Source organism: Aphelocoma coerulescens, chromosome 2 (genome assembly GCF_041296385.1).
Source record: "Aphelocoma coerulescens isolate FSJ_1873_10779 chromosome 2, UR_Acoe_1.0, whole genome shotgun sequence".
Taxonomy (NCBI): domain Eukaryota; kingdom Metazoa; phylum Chordata; class Aves; order Passeriformes; family Corvidae; genus Aphelocoma; species Aphelocoma coerulescens.
In genome coordinates, this window is record NC_091015.1 from 29,082,527 (window position 1) to 29,103,420 (window position 20,894).

Genomic DNA, 20,894 nt, shown 5'->3' on the forward strand with positions numbered 1-20,894 from the left:
TGAAGGATTAAATTTATTTTTTTACAGAGCACGAACGTGAATTAACCATTCCTGCAAGTTTATTCTGAAATTTGAGGGACTGATCACAATGGAATCAAAAACTGAAAACTAAATCCCCACTAAAGCACTTTTACAGTTTTGCAGCTGAGAACAAGATAAGCTATAATTGTATTTAATATAGTATATTTAATATACTATATTTTAATATTGTTTCAGGTATTAAAATTATCTCTCTTTGAAAAAGAACTTACTTTGAACTTTGATCCAGGACAAATCAGGCTATGTGAAAATCCCTTGAGCTTTTCTCCTCACATACAAAGAAAGACAAAATAATCCCCCAACTATCCTCAAACATAAAACTCCAAACACGTAAAGCATTGAACAGACATTACTCACATTTTTAACAAATGCACCACTGATTTCAACTGAATTTTGCCATACTTTCTGTGAGAATTGGTTTTGACCCATTTTGTGTTACTTGTTTGGTGTCTGTAAGTAGCATTAACAGTTTAATTCCAGGGAGAGAGACTCAGACTGCATGAGAAAATGAGCAGCTTAGTTTTCAGTATTTTGAGAGGATTGTATTTAATGGGACTATTGAGAGACTGATTAGCAAAAATCTACTTTTTCTAAGTTCAGAAACAATCTAACCTTACCTAATATTGGAGACCTCAAATTTCTTTGTACCATGAAAAGGTTGTAAAGAGGGCAAAGGTTAACTGGGTGATACAGGACTGAGTCAGAAGGACATAAGTATTACAAGATAGAGTTCAAGCCTAAGCAGTAAATCTCAAGAGAGGTCAAAAAGACACAGATCAAGAAGTATTTGAAGGACTCAGAAAATGACATTGAGTGCAAACTGCAGCTCCTGATAGTGGAGCTGGTCAAGGAGCTGGGTGAACAGCAGGTCACTAAGAATACAGCAGTCTCAGAGCTTTGGCAAAATCACTTGCAGATCCTCTTGGCTAAATTAAAATATTATAAGCATGTCTGTAACTTGTCTGTACAGTATACCTGTATTATCTATATTTGCTTTACACAATTAGAGTGACAAAGGAAAAACAACCACTGCTGCAACAAAGTATTTTTATCACAGGCAGTAGCTAATTGTAGAAGTCTAAACAGGGAAGAGAGTCTCACTGATACAGACACACTGCCTTTTACACTGGCAAAAATTAATACAGCAAAATGCTGTAATTCTAGATAAATTACTGATAACGTCTTTTTTTTTTTTTTTTTTTTTTTAGATACAGAGTCTGATATGCTGCCAACACCACATGCTGGCCACATTTGGACAGACAAATTCTATAATTTATACTATTGGGAGTGCCAAGACAGTAGAAGAGCACTGATAGACAAAACCTTTATTTTATTTTCCCATCTTTCCCACACATGGCAGGACTCCCTGGGTGCTGTATGACTTGCTGCCTGCTCTGCTTGCCAGCAAATTCTCCCCTCCAGGAGTGCTATGGATCACCTTGACTGTCGTTTCTATTTAATGCTTTTGTCTTTCTTGGCTCCTCTTTCAGAGGTTGAAAAGAACATGCAAGGCAGTGCCTGTATCAAAGAAAATGGATTCAGGATATAGAAGAGAGATAAAAATGGAAAGGATTCTCAACATAATAAAACACAGTACCTGTGATTCAGAGGAATATAATGAAGTATCAAGTATGTCTACAAATTATTTGACTGTTAGATCAAATTTTTATTTTCTAATAGCAAAAGGGAGAGTATAAGTCACAGTGCAATTCAAAGAATTACAGAATCTGAAGAAAAAGTTGTTGAAATTTCTCAAATTAACAATGAAATATATAAAAAAAAATTAAAAGTAATGTAAATTAAACTAATTTATAAATGGCACATTGTTTCCCCAGCTTTCCAGAGCACTTCAAACAGCGGAATAAAGAAAATCAAAGTATATAAAAATCAGCCTCTCAGTTATCTTTTTAGGTGTGCACCTAATTATTAAGGCACTTAATAAAATTTTGGCCCTTGAATTCTTTTCCTCTATAAATATCCATTGGGAAATACATTCACACATATACCTAATACTATTCATGGTATTGTAATTAACATCATCCATCTGTTTTCAAATTTCTCTAAAAATCATGAATGTAACACACATAGTACAAACCTAGGAGTAACCATATCATTCCAAATTCTGACATCAATATCAAAAAAGCAGAAAATTTATTCAGTGTTCCCCTAACCACATTGTCATATTACAACCTCACAATTACTAGAACCAAATATTTCTTTTCCTCCAGCAAAGAGGAAAGTAAATTTTACATATTAGAAAACTGGTGAGTCCAAGGCAAGGTTGTGTATTCCATAACAAAAGTGCTGAATGTGACATCCTTTCCCAGTGTTGATGTGGTTTCTTGTGCTGTAATACACGGCAGTTTTAACACCACATTTCACTTGGTAGAGAGGTTATTTGGCTGCTCTGTGCTTTTTTCTGTGCCTTAACATTGTGACAATTGTAACAGATATTGACTTTTTTCCCTTTTTTATAAACATAGGCAGGGTAAAAAGTATATATTTCTACAATTAAAAAAAAAAAAAAAAGGAAAGGAAAAAAAAAAAGGAAATTAAATGGTCTCAAGATTTTTCTCCTCTTTTTAATATAATGCTAGTTCTTCATCTGCCCTAGACAGCCAGGTCTGAGAACTGAATTCAATACTTATATTAAAAAACCCTCAGCCACCTTTTTATGTTTGTCACTGTTTAATATTTATTTTGTTGCTCTGGCTGTACGCATTCAATTTTTTAAATAAACTGCATCAGGATCCACACTTTTCATAACACATTTCTGCCCATAGTAATTTGACTGTACAGCGGCGTAACACCCCGAAAATTGCTATCTGCACCAAAGCTATCAAGAGCCTTCAGCTTGCACTTAGTAGTGCAACATGTTTATCTGAAGTATATGCTGGCACATACACAAACATGAAAGGCTGACATCTCACAGTGCAGAACTATCTGGCTTTGTGTTGTTGTTATCACCTAGAAAGAAATCCTTTCCTTTAGGCTTATTATAAACTTAAGCTAATTCCCAAAACATTATTCAGTTTTAAAACAGTTCTTCCTCCAAAATTTTTTTTAGCATAAATTCCTCTCACTGTTCATTTTCCCTTTACATAGTATAGCTGTAACAGACAAAATGAATATTAAATGAATCGCAGAAGGAATATTTAATTGAAGCAGCATGCTTTAAAGAGAAATAGAGCTTCTATGTTCTACAAAGCAATTACATTGCTTTGAGCTTCTAGTCATGTTGGAATAAATACTTCTGATATTGCATACAGTTTCTTCTAGCCAACAGTCTGTTTACATATAAAGCTAGTTCATGAATGTTTCTTAGTTTTATTAGAGGTGGTGTTAAACCATCCTAACATATTCCTCACATTGCTCTCCTTATGTTGCCTCTCTAGTCACACTGCTGGCTGAAAAGCCAGATAACGCTCTTCTGACAAAATGATGATTCTCATACATAGCAAACACTCTTGCAGGCTTTGTAAGTTGGATGAAAGGTTTTATTAACATTTGCTTGTATCTCTGCCACATGCCTGTTTTGGTTTTCTTCTGATTACCCACAGCTGAAAGCTGCTCTGCCTCTCCCCTTTGAGACAGCTACACTGAGTCAGGCCAAAGACATACCTACCCCAGCAACAAAGAGCAGGAGCTTGAAGAAGGTATAGAAATATGGTGAGCATATATGATGTCCTCCTGGTACTCCCTCAGCTTCCCACAAGTTCCAGTTCCCACACCACAGCAGACATCTTGGTACAAACTTTCTCATATAAATGATACTTATACATGGACATCAGATAAATTCCACGTGTTCTTCAACCACCTTCTGAGTAAGATGAGTTTTAGAACTCTTATGAGAAACTCCTAAATTTTCAGTTCTTTTTTCCATGCTACCAGAATGTAATGATAGAAATGTATAGAAATACCAGAAATGTCACGATAGAAAACACATGGCATGAACCTATTTTTTCTTATACAGTGGGAAAAGAAAAACAAAACAAAAACCAATCCCATGAACAGCAGAGCCAATTACAAGTAAATCTGTGAAATCAGCAGTTACTCCCAATTATTATTCAGACTGTAATCATGCATAAATACTATAGTTTTACAATGAAAGCTCTATAATAATATGTGTTACAAAAAAATCACCATGAATTATTCTTATCTGTGTCCCTGTAGCCTTTTACAGCTTTGTCAGAATCTGATTTTAAGACATAAATCAGTTCAGAATCCAATGCCTATTAAAGGAGAGGATTTGATTTGTATAGATTAAGATGAAGTTTTCTCCTTGATTTTGAACAAAGATTCACTGTTTTCTTCCTATTGGCATTTTATATTCAATTTACCCACAAATATCAAAGCAAATTTTAACTGAAACACTGCCGAGATAACATCTCACATAACCTGAAAATCTCACTCACAGTAAGTGTTCTCACAGACCATACATGGAAATGCAGATTTTTACACTAATTTAACTAACAGCAGCTTGCCTCCACTTTTAATCACAGTGAATCCCAACAAGATCTATTGAAAACACACTACCACTCTTTGTCATGACACTTGGGCATCAACACATGTTGCAGCACCAATTTCTTGGTAATGTTAGGAGAGTTTATTTCTGTGCAGTCTCATGTAATCTAATGGTAATTAGTCATATTGAACAGGTAACAGAGACATTAAATCAGATTTAATTTCTATCACAAATAATTTTGCAATTCAGTTTGTTAAATGTGGTTTTCTTTAGTACACACAGACTGATGCCTGAAAAAAAAAGAATGTTTCTGTTCAGTTTTCATCAAGACCAAGTGAATGATTTTAATTTTCTGCCTCTGTTTCATTTTCTGCCCTTTGATTTCTTTCCCTTGTTCATCATAGCCTCCTGCTGTGGTGCTGATGGCCAGAAGTGCTAGTTATGAGGCTGCTGCAACCACAGGGTACGTCCATCAGCACAGGCCATCACACTTGTGCCAGCCCAGTGGTTTGTAATCCCAGGCTCTGCTTACATTAGCCAAGGGCAAACAAGTCAAAAACCTCCTTCCCTGAGAAATGAAGAAATCCACTTCTACAGCTTTTCAGAAACTGGCTACAGCTTTTAAACTAGGCTACTAGAACCAGAAATCAGAAACGAAATGTAGCATCTTTCCACACTGACTTGTTTAAAAGGTAAGATTCCTTCAAGGTATGATGTCAGACAAGGTAGCTGGAAGCTGGTAATAAGAAAACACTACAGTTCAGTTGCATGAAGTCAGAAAGAGATTTGGGTTGTACTCAGCTGCACTGCTAGCCTGCAGGATGATCTATGTACACCACTTCTGTCACCTTGCACTTCAGCTTCTTCAGTGTAAGGCAAGGATAACAAAATTAATTTTTAAAGCCCATTAGAGGTATTAACAAATAACAGTGTGCAATAAGTAAAAAGCAATAAGAATACATGTTATGTCATTTTCTCTCTGGAAGCACACAGTTTACTCAATATCTTTCCCCTGAGTTTTGCTCTAAATCCCAGTTGTGTTGAATGGTGTGTTTTAATAAAAAAGCAAGAAGCTCAGGTAATAAACTGACACTTTTTCTTACTCTTGACAGAAATTTTATTCATAGAGCACAGCATGCACACTTCTCATCTGTGTCTTCCCTCTGACTCCTTGGCCACAAGAGAGCTAATACAGATTTTCATAGATCAAATAAGAAGGTTTCTCGTATCTCTGGATTCTTTATAGCATTCTTTGCTGCTAATGGAATGAAATAAAATAGCAGATCTGAACAGAATGAATATCACTTAAATAATGTAATGGATCTGTCATCCTTTTGGCTTTCTTCTAATTCATTGGAGCAAAGAAAGTTTAATGAAATTGCATCTACAGAACATTATGCAAAGGGTCAAATGTATATAATTATCTTTATTTACCTTTAAATATTTCATTATTTAAATTGCCTCAGTGTTGAGCTGAAATAACAATCCAGTCATAACTCTTTTGAAGTGCATTAAGACTTTATGTCTTGCTGAGATACATTCTCCCAAGCATATCCTCTGTTCATTTATTATTCATTATCATCTGCATTTTGCCAAATTCCTTTGAAACCCATGTCCCATTTTAAATGGCAACTTTCCCCTAAAACTGTGGTGCATTCATTATAGAGACATCGTACTTAAAAGTCTGTGAAGGCAAGGCAACTAAGTCTTGTGGATATGCTCAAAATACAGGTGCCACTGTGCATCCGGCAAGAATAGATATGTATTAGTTTTGAAGAAATCTTATCAGGACCATGTGATATCTGTCACTTCAATGTATGCAAAATAAGCAATGTCTTCATCTGAGTGCCCTGTAATCAATCATTTTCATTCAGACACAAGTGGGAGAAATAATTAGTTCAAGAAAGTGACTTGTTACTTAGTCACTTACTTCCATCTGGCAAACGTGTTGCAAAATTGTATTAAATAAGAGGTTTTGCCTATTTTTGTGATGTTGGAAATACATCTAAAAAACCCTTTTGTGTAAGTACTTTTCTCAAGTTTCTTTTAAAAAAAAGTACTATGAAATATTAGCATAGGCAGTCATTTCAGTACCTTAGACTATATCATAACACTGGCTTTTAAACAGAACTTCCCACTAATCACGGCAGGGACTGCTGCTTAAAAATACATGAACTTGAGCTGATATTATCACACTGACCTATCACAAGAACCCAAGATGTCCTATTTAAAATGCAATGAATCACTATTACAGAAAAATTAAATGTGCCCAAGTATTTTAAGGACTGCATCAGAAGAATACTCTCAGAAATATCTAGAAGATATCTTAAAATTCCTCTCACCCGTCAAAGAAACAGAGACAGAAACACAGTCACCAACCTTTGCTTTAGTCTTCTCTCCTAGCACAAAACCCACTTACCTTTCCACTGCTTGTACTATCTTTGATTGTTATTCACAGAGGTTATTTTATAAGTAAAAGCAGAATCTTTTAGCAGATGCTAGAAGATATTTTGCTCTTTCTCTTGACAGATAACTTTTTTTCTTTAGCATCACCTTAAACCTTCTGTAGACTTGGAAGGATTTATTTGATTACTATATTGGGAAACCTCCAATTTAGAAATTATTAAATTTACCAATTTAATAATCCAAGTTAAGAGAAGGTGAGAGGCAAAGAATGTATTAGGAGACTTCACACATGCGAAGCTACACGGTATCAGGGCAAACTGCATCTTTGTCGCCAGAAAGGCAAAACCAAGAAATGAATTCTGTATTAGAATTATGAATTCTAATAATCTGCTGCTTCCAATGTGCTAAAGCATGAAAGTTTAGCAGTGAGTAATTTCACAGATAAATTCTCCAGTACCACTTTTTGTCACTACTATTCTCCTGTTATCAAGATTCTCATTCAGCCTTCAAGAAAGCTGCAAACCTTAGATTTTCATCAGACACTGTTAAAGTCTCTAGAAAGTAAAATCTGACAGAATACATACCATGTGGCAGTAATCAGATATTTACGAAGGCAATTCTTTCAGGTTTAATTTTTGAAAGAAAAAAAAAAAAAGAAATTTTATTTAAAAATTCTGACAACATGTAGGTCTGGCAGAATTCTTGTGGAGATTAAAAAAATAACAACATCTACAGGAAAGAGAAATTCTTCCAGAGAATTTAGCATAAAGTAAAACATCGTAGGCAAGTGGCAGTTATAACTGCTATTAAAATAAGTAGAGAGAGGGAGGAAGGAAATAATCCTTTGGCTTCTGCTCTTCCAGAAAGCCAGCCACAATTCTAAAAGCTCATCCAGTAAAGATGATAAACCACATGGTATTTCCTCTATCAAGTATACCTCTGTGAAAGGCATGCAAATGTAAAGCAAGTAAAATTCACATTACTGCAGGATTTTTAAAGGTACCCATTATACTTAAAAAAGAATGTTTTAAATCTGATCTTGACTGTTGCCTAATTCTCGTGGTCAGCAGTAACTTAGGGACCATTTCATCAGCTGCTGAGATAACACTTGGCAATATTTAATGCTCCACAAAATATGAAGACCTGAAGGAAAGTGTTAAAGAGGATGGAGCCAGGCTCTTTTCAGTGTGCCCAGTGACGGGACCAGAGGCAACAGGGACCACCTGAAACACGGGAGGTTCCCCCTGGACAGTAGAAGGCAGGTTTTGGCTGGAATAGAGTTAATTTCCTTCATTGTTCATAGTAGTTCCCATGGGGTTATGTTTTGGATTTGTGCTGAAAATAGTGTTGATAATCCAGAGATGTTTTCATTACTACTGAACATTGTTTACACAGAGTCAAAGCCTTTTCTGCTCATTACACCACCCTACCAGCAAAAAGACTGGAAACACACAAGTTGTTGGGTGGGAAGACAGCTGGGACATCTGAACCCAACAGATCACACCATATGGCATCATGCTCAGCATTAGGAGTTGGACTTTGATGATCCCAGTGGATCATTCTCAACATATTCTATGATTCTGTGATATATAGCTGGGGAAGAAGGAGGGGCGGAATGTTCAGAATTACAGCATTTGTCTTCCCAAGTAACCCTCATGTATTCCTGGAGAATGTATGTAACCCTCATGTATCCCTGCTTTCCTGGAGATGGCTGAACAACTTCCCACCCATGGGAAGAGGTGAATGAATGAACTCCTTGTTTTGCTCTGCTTGTGCATGAGACTTTTGCTTTACTTATTAATCTGTCTTTACCTCAACCCATAAGTCTTCTCACTTGTCTCCTTCCAACTCTCTCCTCATCTCAACAGGGAAAGTGAGTGAACTGCTGTGTGGGGCTTAGCTGCCAGCTGGGGTTAAAGCATGACACTCAAGAAACTCTTTTTTGTGGGGGTGCCTGAGCATTAGAACAGGTTGTCCAGAGATGACAGAGAGTCTCCATCCTTAGAGATATTCAAAAGCTGTCCTGGGCAACTGACTCTAGGTAGCCCTGCTTGAGCAGGATATTTGGACAAGGTGACCTCCACTGCTCCCTTACAACTTTGTATGTTCTGTGATTCTGTGAAATACATACATCAATTTGAAACTCAAAAGTCACAAAGTCAGTATTTGGTCATGTATTTTCCAGAATCTCCTAAATTTTCTAACTTCACTATGCTAAAGTTTCAAGCACAATATGAAGACTTATAGACATTATGCATTTATGAGTAGATACATCCAGAAAGTAGACAGCAAGAAAATGCTCTCTGTTAAGGTTTGGAATCCATGAATCATAGAACTTCTTATAAAGTCTGTACCTTTCTAGAAATGGCTATTTAATTCCATGCCACAGATTCTGTAACAGAAAACTGACAGGAAGAACAATTTATTATGAAAACCATCTATAGAATTTAAAAATTTAACTAATAGATGATTACCATAAACTTAAATGTGTAACATGAATTCACACTTCATTAAATTTTAACTACATTAGAAATGAATTCCTAAATATTTTTATAATTATTACATCCAGTTCAGTAGAGAAAGAAATGTGACAGATATAAAATGGCAAAAAAGACTTAAAATTATACTTTGAGAAATTTTATAATGCACTTTTTATGGATTACCACAAGTGCTAAATCTCATTGTTTAAGCTTCATTGAACAATGTATATTTATATTCATTCTTAAATCTCTTCCTCCCAGTACTTCAAAGTATTAGACAAATATAAATTCATTTTCTAAATGGTGAAGTAACAGTCCTTTTGCAAGTTTTGATTTAAGGGAGAAAATTATTGAGATAATAATTTTCCACGGAATCCAGGTCATCAAAACTGCTGAAATGATGCTATCCTATGAGGCTGATCAAATTTCTAGGTAGCTAATAGTTTACTTCACATTCTTCAATTTTGCTAATGACTGATTATACCTGAATTCCTTGTGTAACTTAAAACAGAACTTCAAGAAAGAAAGTCAGTGTCTTTTTATGATATAATAATATTCAATTAAAGGCCATTCCAGAAGGCAACAGTACTTTAGTGGGAAGCTATTGTTGCACACCCCAAGAAGTCTCACTAAGCTAAATAACAAATCTTATCCTTTTAAAATACTGAGATAACATTATACCACTTTAGCACAGCTGCTTTGGCTACATCACTTAGGAAATTAGAAATGTCATTCTCTATTTTAATTCACCTTCAGGAAAGAAGGTTAACTCATTGGCAAGGAAATTTTAACAGGTCAGATCTTTCAAAATCAATAATGAACTGCACAGGAGATATCTTTCCAAAGGGATAACTTCAATTAAAACAGCCCTCACCAGAGATAATGAGTAGAGAAGGAAGGTTAGTGTTGGACAAAGAAACACTGGCCCCCTTGCCAAGTATGTGATGCAAAGATACTTATCAGTCTGAATTATGCTGAAAAATCTTCAAAAGACTGAAAAACAGAAAGGTCATTTTGTCTCAAGGAGACTCTCTACAAAGGAGTAAGAGTGACTGAGTCTTTCCTAATAATTTTTTAAAACTCATCAACATCAAAATGCTCACCAGGCTAAGAAACAAAGAAAAAAACCTGTTATGGGAATTTCAATATCACAAAGAACATTGACAGTAATCATATGGTCACTGTTTATTTTTCTGGAGGATGCACAATAGGTAATTATCCATCCAGGCTACATTAGCAGCCATAAAATCTCTCTCACCTTCTTTACATGCACTATGGGAGAAGCAATGTGTCCAAGCAGGGACTACCTAAATCTCCATCATAATATAAACTTTGACTCAATTCCAATTTTACTGCAGAATTGAAGAAGCTCTTGCTTCCTTTTAAAATATAAAATTTATGATTGGATAACAACAGTTGCCTCATGGGGAAGTATAATAATTATAAATCAAATGCAGGAGCCTAAATTTGTCTACCTTGACCTCGTTACTGAATTGTCAATCCCAATGCCTTTTTGTCCTTCTTCTTACCTTATAATAGTACTATTTAGAATGCTTATTTTCCTTGCAGTGAAAAATAATCATCTAGAGAATGGTCATACTTTAAGAAGGGCACATTTATTTGTTCAACAGCAGGTTAATGTAAGCAAAGGAAAGCTCAACCCAGTATGGCACTACTGAAAGAAACAAAAGTCAGCTGGGCAGCAAAGAAAATAAAATACACTCCCAACAACATGCATCTCCTTATTATATGCAAATCACAGCACTCTGTTTAATTAGTAAGCTCTGTATTTCCTTCTAGTTTAGACTTTTAAAGGCAATAAAGATATTCCAGAGTAGGAGTTTATAGCAATAAGAAACTTGACTTCAGGTTTCAGGTACAGCATGGGACTGTGTATATCTATCTTATCAGGCAGGGTATTGTAAAATAGAAAAGGAACTCAAATCAGAAAAGAGACTTCTTTCTTTCAACCTGATGCCTTAGGATTTTAGCTTTTATATTTTTCATATCCTGTAATTCTTTAGTGTATAAATCTGAACTCCATATAGACTGTTAGTTACTGTTCTCCCATTCTGGTCAGACAAAACAATTCCTCTCTAGGCGTAAAATTCAAGGACACCTTACTGTCTCAGGCCCCAAGAAATGTAAACAGAAGTGGGTTAGAGGGGAGTAAACTTGGGGTAAGTGACTTCATTACCTGAAGCTGTAACTGGAGGATTAATGCCCAATATGCAAATGGACCAGACTTATAAAAGTATGAAAACCCGTGACTCTGCTGTCCATTTTGGGTGTAGCCCCTGGGGGCTTTGACTGCCCTAATGTACCTTGAAGGCCCTTAAATAAATATAACCATTTTTATTCTCTTAATTTTGTCTAGCCTCTGTTTTTAGGTAGCCCCATCAAGGCATCAAACCATTCAAAAAAATTACCAGGAAGACAGAATTCTTTCCCTAGAAATCTTGAGATTGAAACTAGATGCTTTTCTGGAAGATGCACTCAATTACTTATATTCATTTTATTGTCCTAAGATCCAAACACAACTGACCTTACTGTGCCAGACACTGTGACTTCAGAGAGATTGAGTGTCCAGGTACTGCTCCACAGAGCTCACAACTGGGTTGGACTCAAGGGAGGTATGTACAATGCACACACAGAATAAACAACTTGATGACTGTAAGCATTTTAGTTGGACTAATGTTTTCCTTTGATTGCTTGGTTTTCTGGGTTTTCCTGGGAATGTTTATGTCAAATAGAAAAAGGGAAAACTGTAGAGAAGAGCCAATAAGTATGAGCAGAACTTAGGTACTGCAACAATGAGGAAGGCAAGAAGAAAGGTCTCAACAGTCAACCAGAAGAGGAGAAGAGCTAAAACCAGTGGATTTCACAAACAAAAAAACCCCTAATTTAGCTGTTTCTGAAGCTGCTACTGCTGGTAGCAGGTCTTCAACTGTCTCAAAACCTACTTGCTCCAGTTAGGCAGGAATTTTTAATCATTTCCAAAACAGATAGTAATTGTGCAATCCACACAAATTAGTGCAACGTTTTGTTTCAGAACACGTAAAGACATTTACACAAGTAATTGCTCACTTACACCTGACACCCTGCTTGCAGACACCCCACCCCGACAGTGCTGGCAGAGCAGGCAGACTGCCCACACCCTGCCTGGCAGCAGCAGCGTGGGTGGAATGCTGCTCACACTACTGACGTGAGATCGGATTTCCCCCAATCACACTGGCATTGCTGGAGCCAAGGAGCATCCCGACCCTGACCCACAAGCAAAAGGCATTTGCAGAAGTGGCTGTTGCTGCCAGATGACCCATACTCCAAGCATCCCTGGCAGTTTGCCGCGGCCATGGAATCATGTATGACCCTGTGTTAGCTATCAGTGATTGAGTGGCCATATGGGTGCCATGCTGCTCATCTTTCCTACTGTCTCTTTAAAGCTGTGATTTATAAGGTCTTGTCAGATCCCATTACTGTTTGGACCACAGCACCTGACCACGCATTAAAATTGACACCTGTTGCAAATCCAGAACTAAATTTAAGTTAGGTATTAACTCAAAGTAAAAATACCATTAATGGACCAGGGAGCATTTTTCCAGCATAAATTCATTTGAAGCACTCTACTAATATTACCCAAACAGTCTGTTATGGTTCTATGTTAACAGAGTAAAATATGACATAGAAATCTGTTTGAAACACACTAGTGGGTAAATTTGCTTTCTTGCCTTTTAAGGGTAGGTAAAATACAACATATGCTGTCTACAAATCATTATCAATTTAAAGCTGCAGAGAGCACCATTTTATGATGTAACTGAATATAGTTATACTGATTTATAAATTTGAATTGAATTTATTTAAAGCAGTAGCTTTTATTGAATGTATGTTTTGGTTTTTAAATAAGGAGATACACATTACAGTGAGATTTGAAAAAAACCCAGCTATTTTAGTGCTTTGCTCTTTCAATAATTCAAACACTAATAGCTAAAATTCAACAATAGATGTTCAGACAGTGATTCTACTACTCCCTTGGAGGCCTTTAAGACCTTGGTTTCAGTCACTAATCAAGATACTAACAGACCTTTCTCTATTATTAGGAGCGATATCAGCTTTCATAATTTCTCTGTAAGAAATGGAACACTTATCCAAGCAAATGTAGTATTAATTGCATGTTTCACTTCAAACACTTTACAGCCAACAGGATTTTCACTATCAACATCTAAACAGGTCAACTGTATTACACAACCTCAGACCAGAAATAAGAAGAAATCTCAAAGGAAATGCAAGAGTTTTCTATAAAATTACCCTACGTTTTCTTTAGATAATACAAATTATCTGGAATGACTTGTAATAAAATGATGTCTTCTAGTTATTCTTCAGCTTATTTTTTTGTTTCTCTGAAACTTTCCAAACATAAGGGTCTGAAAACAGAAGAATAATTAAAGCTGTTTCTCTAAAAGCGAATGTCCATATTTCTGTTGTGCTGCAAAAACCATCAGGCTCATGTCTTGATTCTGGTTTGCAAGAAATATTTGCAAAGCATACAACACTTGCAAAGCATAGAAAGATGGACTCATTGTCATCACATAAAACCCTAGAAGTTTCAAGAACCAAATTAAGGACATTTCCCTTCCCACCCCGTTATTCAGGTATATGTCTTTTATCAGATGGCACAAAGCATTCCCAAAAAATGTACTGCATGATTTAAAAGAAATCTACAAAGAATAACTCAGTCCTGAGGCCTTACATCAACATTTCAACATAAATAACATATATATCCCCTCTTTTGGACATTAAAGGGTTGATTTCTATCATATATATAACAGTAGCAAGGGAGGAAGGCTATTTCTGTTACTTTGTGGTACCCATCTGTTCAATACATGCAGTCTACTTCTATCCAATGATACTTATTCCTGGTATTACTCTAGCCTTTAATGAGGTTTTTAATACATATGGACCTCCTAAGGTTTAACTGAAAACATGGCAAACACTATAGGGAATTATTTAAAAAATGGGAATTAAAGTGTTTTGGGACTACAGTGTTTGAAAACACTAAGACTGCAGCTTGGCAATCTTGGTGGGGAGCAAAGAAAATGACTTGCCCAGAGACAACTGTGTAGTCCTGAAGAACACAAAAGTATTTTTTCCTTACTCTCACTAACATCAACTAGAAGCAAAGTAAAAAGGTACAATTGTACATTAAAAAATCTATATTCTGCAACAATACTGTAAATTAAGAATTTATTACTTCTAACAGCACAGCACAGATCTGGATACTGAAAATTTTCTTCAAAACAGAGAATTCAAAAAATCAGTGACAAAAACCAAGGGCTTTCACATTACAGTTCAGAGCATTTTTGGTTCATGGGAAATACATAATGCACTTGTTTGACACTGAATATGTGTCAGAACTACTTTCAAAATGGAGATAATACAATAAAAGTTTCCATGATACATACATATTGAGAATAAACATTTCAAAAGCATGTTTCATTTTCATTAATGGAATTTTCAATTGGTTAAAAAGATAATTTTATCAATCAAAGAGAATTCTGTTAATATATTTCGGAAGAGGCACAAGACCACAGCTACAAACCTTTGGTTGCAAGCATCAAAGCCTCACAGGAGCACACATATATATAGGTGTGTTTGTATGTATATATATATACGTGTATATATATAACAATTTTACAGTCTAGTTTTCTTTTGTCTGTATATTTCAAGAGGTCCAAGATGCTGCATGATTAATACCCACACAGGGAATGTTTTCTTGATCTGAAATCACATGGCTGCAGAGTGATGGCAACCAGCTACAAAATACATTTTATTTTCCAGTAGTTCATGGAAGAGGTGGACAAAATAGATAGGTCAATCATGTTCCCAGAAGTTAATCCCAAGCCAATAAGTACACCCTTATCTTAAATACACAACTGCATCCACAGTGTGACCAAAATGGAATCTTTTGAGATTGTCCAAGATGAAAAATGATCCAACAAGCCTTTGCCTCCTCTATACACATTTCTATACCACCTCACGCTATCAAAAGACCAGGGGCTTCAGTGTTCACATAGTTTTCCTACTGAGGCATCTTATGACAGACTAACATTCATAAAATACATGGCAAGAGAGGAACTGGAGGCTTTGCAGGGGGAGGTGATGCCATTCAATGAGTTTAGCTTTAGAGACATTATGCTAGAGGCAGCAAACACAAGTCAGTGTGAGCTACTCTCTGGTGACTGAAAATTTCATACCTGTACAAGCTCTGGGCCCTTGATTTACAACAGGTTGTTAAGGGCACTGAGCCACATCTCAAAGATGCACACCCTCCCTCAAATCCCTACCCAGAAAACATGCTTCTAAACATACATCTCAAAGAAAACAGCCCATGCTGTTCTCATGCATATGGAACCACGACAATTTTATTTTCCTTCATTCTTTAACATCCCAAACAAACCCCTTTTCAGTAGTCAGCATTTCATTGCAGATCTTGGATTGAATGAAAAAGCTTCCTTCAACCCCCAGTAAAGAGCAAAGGAAGTAGGTGAGCTGAATGTACACATCCCAGGCTTTCCCTTCACTCTTCTGATCCCTTAGGGGTCACTGTTACATCACCATTTAAAAGTTTGGCTCAAAACAGGCAGATCTCCAGCACCCATTGACTAAGGAAGTTAGCACTTGGGAAGCTCATCACCCAAACTTGCCTTATCACACTCGTGGTGATACCATCTTTTGAACTGCTAGCAGAAAATGTCCCAGATGAAGTCCAAATTTGCAATCCAGACAGGCTGAGCCCCAAAAGACAGTAGCAGGTGGCTGGACAGAGACAAACCACGGCTAAGCAGCAGCTCCTGGTAGACGCTTCCCTGTATATTCTGCTGATGTCCTCCTTCATAACACTAGAAGGGCTGCATGCTCCTCTACCCTTGTTATTTTAGAAATGCTCTGATGATCATGCCAAGGTCAGAATTTTGACCTAGGGAAATATTTCCCCAATATCAGTCCAACAAGCACAGTAGGAGCACAGCTAGTAAATCAATCTGTTTCACAACTGTAAATTGTATCAATATCCTGGAAGCTGCGAGCTAAATAAATACACTAAAACTGTGGGAAAAAAAAAGCAAACAAAAAACCACAAGACCAAAACCATACCAAACTAAACCAAACATAAAAGAAAACAAGAGTAAAAAACCAAAAAAACCATGGGGACAAGAGATGATGTGCATGCTCAAACTGTCCCTGTCAGGGTGCTGTGATGTTCCTGAGGTCTATTTGCAGTGAAAGGCAGGATTACTAGCTGGGTTATCACCATCTAGGCTTTAACTTTTTGTCAGCCCTGAAGTGGTCAGGCAGTTAGAATAGATGATCTTTGTAAGTCCTTTACAACAGAATGCTTCTATTCTATTCTATATGACCATATTTTACCCATGATTGATCTCCTTAATACCTATTTATATAGGTGTATATATTTATATATAAACACCTATTTCTGTGAAATCTACTAAGCTTTTCACCTCAACAATTTTATCATTCTCTAACTATCTGCTATTTCAGAAGAGTTAAAAATGCCTAAAGAAAGGAACTTTGAAAGCATTTATTTATTTTACAGGTTTCATAATTGAACAACATTCCTGTGGAAAACTGCATATATCTGAGCTGTTGGATAGCCACACTGGGATTATCATTTCCACTTCTGCATACCAATAAGGTGGTGGGGGTCTGTGATGCTAAGATTTGGACCAGCCTTGTTTTTCATGAACTATTTACAACATTTTCTAATAAATGAAGGAGGGTTTTCAAACATAAGTAGAACAAAATTTCAATTAAAATTAAAACAAAACAGGATGTTTTTCACAAAACATGTAAAACATCTTGGAAACTTCTTGTTGTAGGTGGTTATGTGCAAAGAGCAGCAGGACACAGCTACACAGGAAAAAATTCACAGTAGTTATTACACAGAAAGGGATCACCATTGGTTTAGAAAGACACAATTTGCTGGAGGCAAGGATAGTATTAAAAGGTGGTATCTGTACATAATTGTCCTCGTTTCATACTCTGACCTCAGAAACAGGCAGGGTCACAGAAAATATAATCTGTTAAATTCACCTGTGTTTTGATTTGATATGAATGCTCTCTTTCTTAATCAACATGTATAAACATCCACGCTGATAGAATTCTTCCTCCTATCCCCAAATTATCGTGTATACTTTCATCAAATCCAGAAAAGTCCATGCTGTCCTGTGTGGGATATGCCCAGCCCTTGCCCTGGAGGGATCTCTGCTGAGACAAGAGATTTCGCAATCTCCCAGCAGGACTCCCTGAAGGGGCAGCCAGGGCATATCCCACAGTCCTGTGTGTCCCAAAGATCACCACAACACTGGGAACTCCACAAAAAACATATTCTTACCAAACTGTGAGGTGTAAGAGATACATCTTATATACTTATACACTTATACATACTTAAGAAAGTATGGTTTTAGAGGAAAAACAGATGCATATAGAAACTCTAGAAAAAGCCTAAAAGAAAAAGGGAAACTTCCTAAAAGATACTAGTTCAAAGGGAAAACAGCCAGAGCTACTCTAGGCTTTCTTCTCCTGTCGTTCTGGATATTTCAGTAAATCATAAGAAAGACAAATACTTGTAGAACAGATTTCCTCATTATTATGCAGAATTTGATTAAAGGTCTTTCTATGATGTAGAAACAGGTGACATTTCCAGGGTTGCTGCTTCCTTTTTTTTTTAATACATTTACACGTGTGTATATGCACCTATCAAGTAATTATGTGATCAACTGGGAAAACATGTATATGCTATCAAGTTTTGATAAAAATTTGTTTACTTTTAGTATTGTATACACAAACCACTGCTTTTATACAGCCTATTAATTAAGGGAGGGGGAGGCAAAAGAATGAAAATTACGTAGGAGGAAGGCAAAAATTCGCTCAGACCTAAATATTGGAATAGTTTACTATTATTTACCACTCTAATGAAGAAATATGAAAATAAACCACATATAGATCTATCTAGAATCAGAATCTTAAGGCTTTATAACCTGACAACATTTTGCCTAATTGCTCCCTACTCAGAAAATATAAAGCAGCTCTCAAGAAGAAAATCTTTAAGGAGCCTGAGTATTTTTCTGTTTGAAGAAAAAAAACCTCTCATCCTATGACAGCAAGACCCCATTACAGAATGTGCTAATTGACTGCACCCTTTGGGAGCTCAGCACACTCCACCTTTTATTTCAAGGCTGACACTGCACCTTAATGGGAGGTTATCACATTAGTCAGTCCCTGTTGTGAAACACCATGTGTGAAACTAGAACGTAAGTGCAAAATGACCGAGATTCACTCTGACTTCAGTGTCAGCACAAGGTTCCTGTCATATGCCACTGAGTGCATGTAATGTGTCTTTGTCCACCTTACTTATACAAGTATCATCAAAACTTTCCTGTTCGGATGCTGCTGTCACTTTATGAATGCCTGTTGTTACTTCTTTCTTGTTAAAAGGTGACTCTTAGCACAAAACAAGTTATCATCTGTTTGTATTAGAATTTTCTTTATCAGCTTTAGGAAGGCAAAAAGCCCTGCAACAGATCATAATTTTCACACAGCCTGAATATTTAAATGTAGCGATTGCAGCACGGACCCAGACCGGCAGGGAATCTGAATCGTTTATTCAAAGAAATGAGCTGGTTTTATACACATTTCCAAAGCACAGTATTTCCTTATGTGGCAATTCTCACTACATGACCTATCCCGTGTTGCCACATCAGCAACACACTTCCTAAGTGTCCTTCTATGGGGTGGTCACTCGCTGCTCGCTCGTCTGGCAGCTCCTGGCAGGCTCCTCTCCATAGGGCTCTGCCGTGTGACACCTCCTCCCCCCAGGGTCCAGTGGAGACAAACCTCTCTGTGCCACCATGTGCTCCTTTGTGCTGCCATGTGCCTCTGCAGGCACATCTCCTAGCCTACAGCTCAGCTCTATCTTATCGCTTCCCACGTTTAAGTGCAGTGAATAACATGGAGTGCATTTGAAAGGTATTCCTGTGCTGACAGAGGCTGCACAAGCTGTCATTTTGAAAGATGCGAAAAAAGATGGTTGGAGAAAATCAGGAAGGCCACAATTTTGTTGTCCATCTACAAACTATTGTAGAATGACTAGAGTAAACAATAATAAACCTTGAGATTCTTCACTGTAACTGCTAAATTAGAAAGAACTAAATCATTCATACACATCCAAAAACCCCTAAAAGAATGAAAAACCGCTGTCCCTACTCCCTCAACATATGAAATGCCAGCCAACTCCGTGTGTGAAGCCTGAGCATAAGCTGAACAGCCTGAGTTCTACATGCACTGAACCACCCAGCTGGTGCAATGGGATGTCTGATTTCTTGATTCACAATACTATATCAGAAATCACAAACACATGAATTAATTATATACAACCTTTCTGAAAAACATCTAATAGATTTTTTTTTTATCAAATACTGAAGCATTCTTTCTTTCTTTAGCTACATAGTCTGACACGTGCACACATATTCCCATTTCATCAAACAAAGATAGTCAGGGCAAAGTAATATTTTTAATAGCTAGGCAATCTACCAAATAGTATAAAAGCTATACACATAGAAAGAAACCAAACCCCTAAAATGTGAATTTGCATCTCGCATTCTCTCTTAGTCAGTTCTGCTATCGTATTATAAGCCCCAAATATTTCTGTTGCTTCTTCTCAGTTCAGGACACTGAAAAAAACCCCAATCTACATAATCAATTTTAGAAGCCAAACTAAATGCACACTCATTGTCCCCTCTTCCACAAGCTTCTGAAATTCCAAAATGTTGAAATCTGGCACAGAAATAAACTTTTGCTATGAATCATATGAAGTAAAATCACATAGTTAAAATAATGGAAAAAATTACCATTGATAAAATCTTTTATGACATCTTCTGATTTATTAAGAATTGCTTAGTACCCACTGTGGGTGAAAATGTGGCTGCCTCTAATGAACACCTTGTCCAACACGTGCACAATGCCACTGCATGGGTTGCATTTATGAAAAACCCCAGATATCAATCAGAGCATTGACATCAGAAATATATGTAGCCATAGAAATATTTTAGATTTTTATTTTTCAAACTATTATTTCATTCCATAAGGAGGGGTTTTTAAAACTTCAGATACTTTATTGGATTAAGACAGAGAGAGGAATGTAAATAAATATATATCTATCGGTCACAGTTACAGGGAGCAAGAGGAAAATGAGGCAGCTGAACACATTCTCAGTTCAGTGGATATGTCAGGCACTACCATCCCTTAGATCTTGGTTCACTTCACAACAACTCAGAGCTTCTACTTCCTAAGCCATAATGACGTTTCTGATAATGTTCTCCAAATTGTCCTTCTGAATTCAGGGTTCACTACTTTTTCATAAAAAGTAGAACTCTTTTTTTTTTTTTTTTCAGAAAAAAACCCTGCATTTAAAATCCCATTTCAGAGTGCCTATG

The 20,894-nt window shown here is 36.6% G+C and overlaps 1 protein-coding gene across 7 annotated transcripts in view; it reads right to left on the minus strand.

Moving 5' to 3' along the window:
* LOC138106386 (thrombospondin type-1 domain-containing protein 7A-like) overlaps positions 1 to 20,894 on the minus strand; it is a 285,545-nt gene that overhangs the window by 131,180 nt on the left and 133,471 nt on the right. The window lies entirely within an intron of this gene.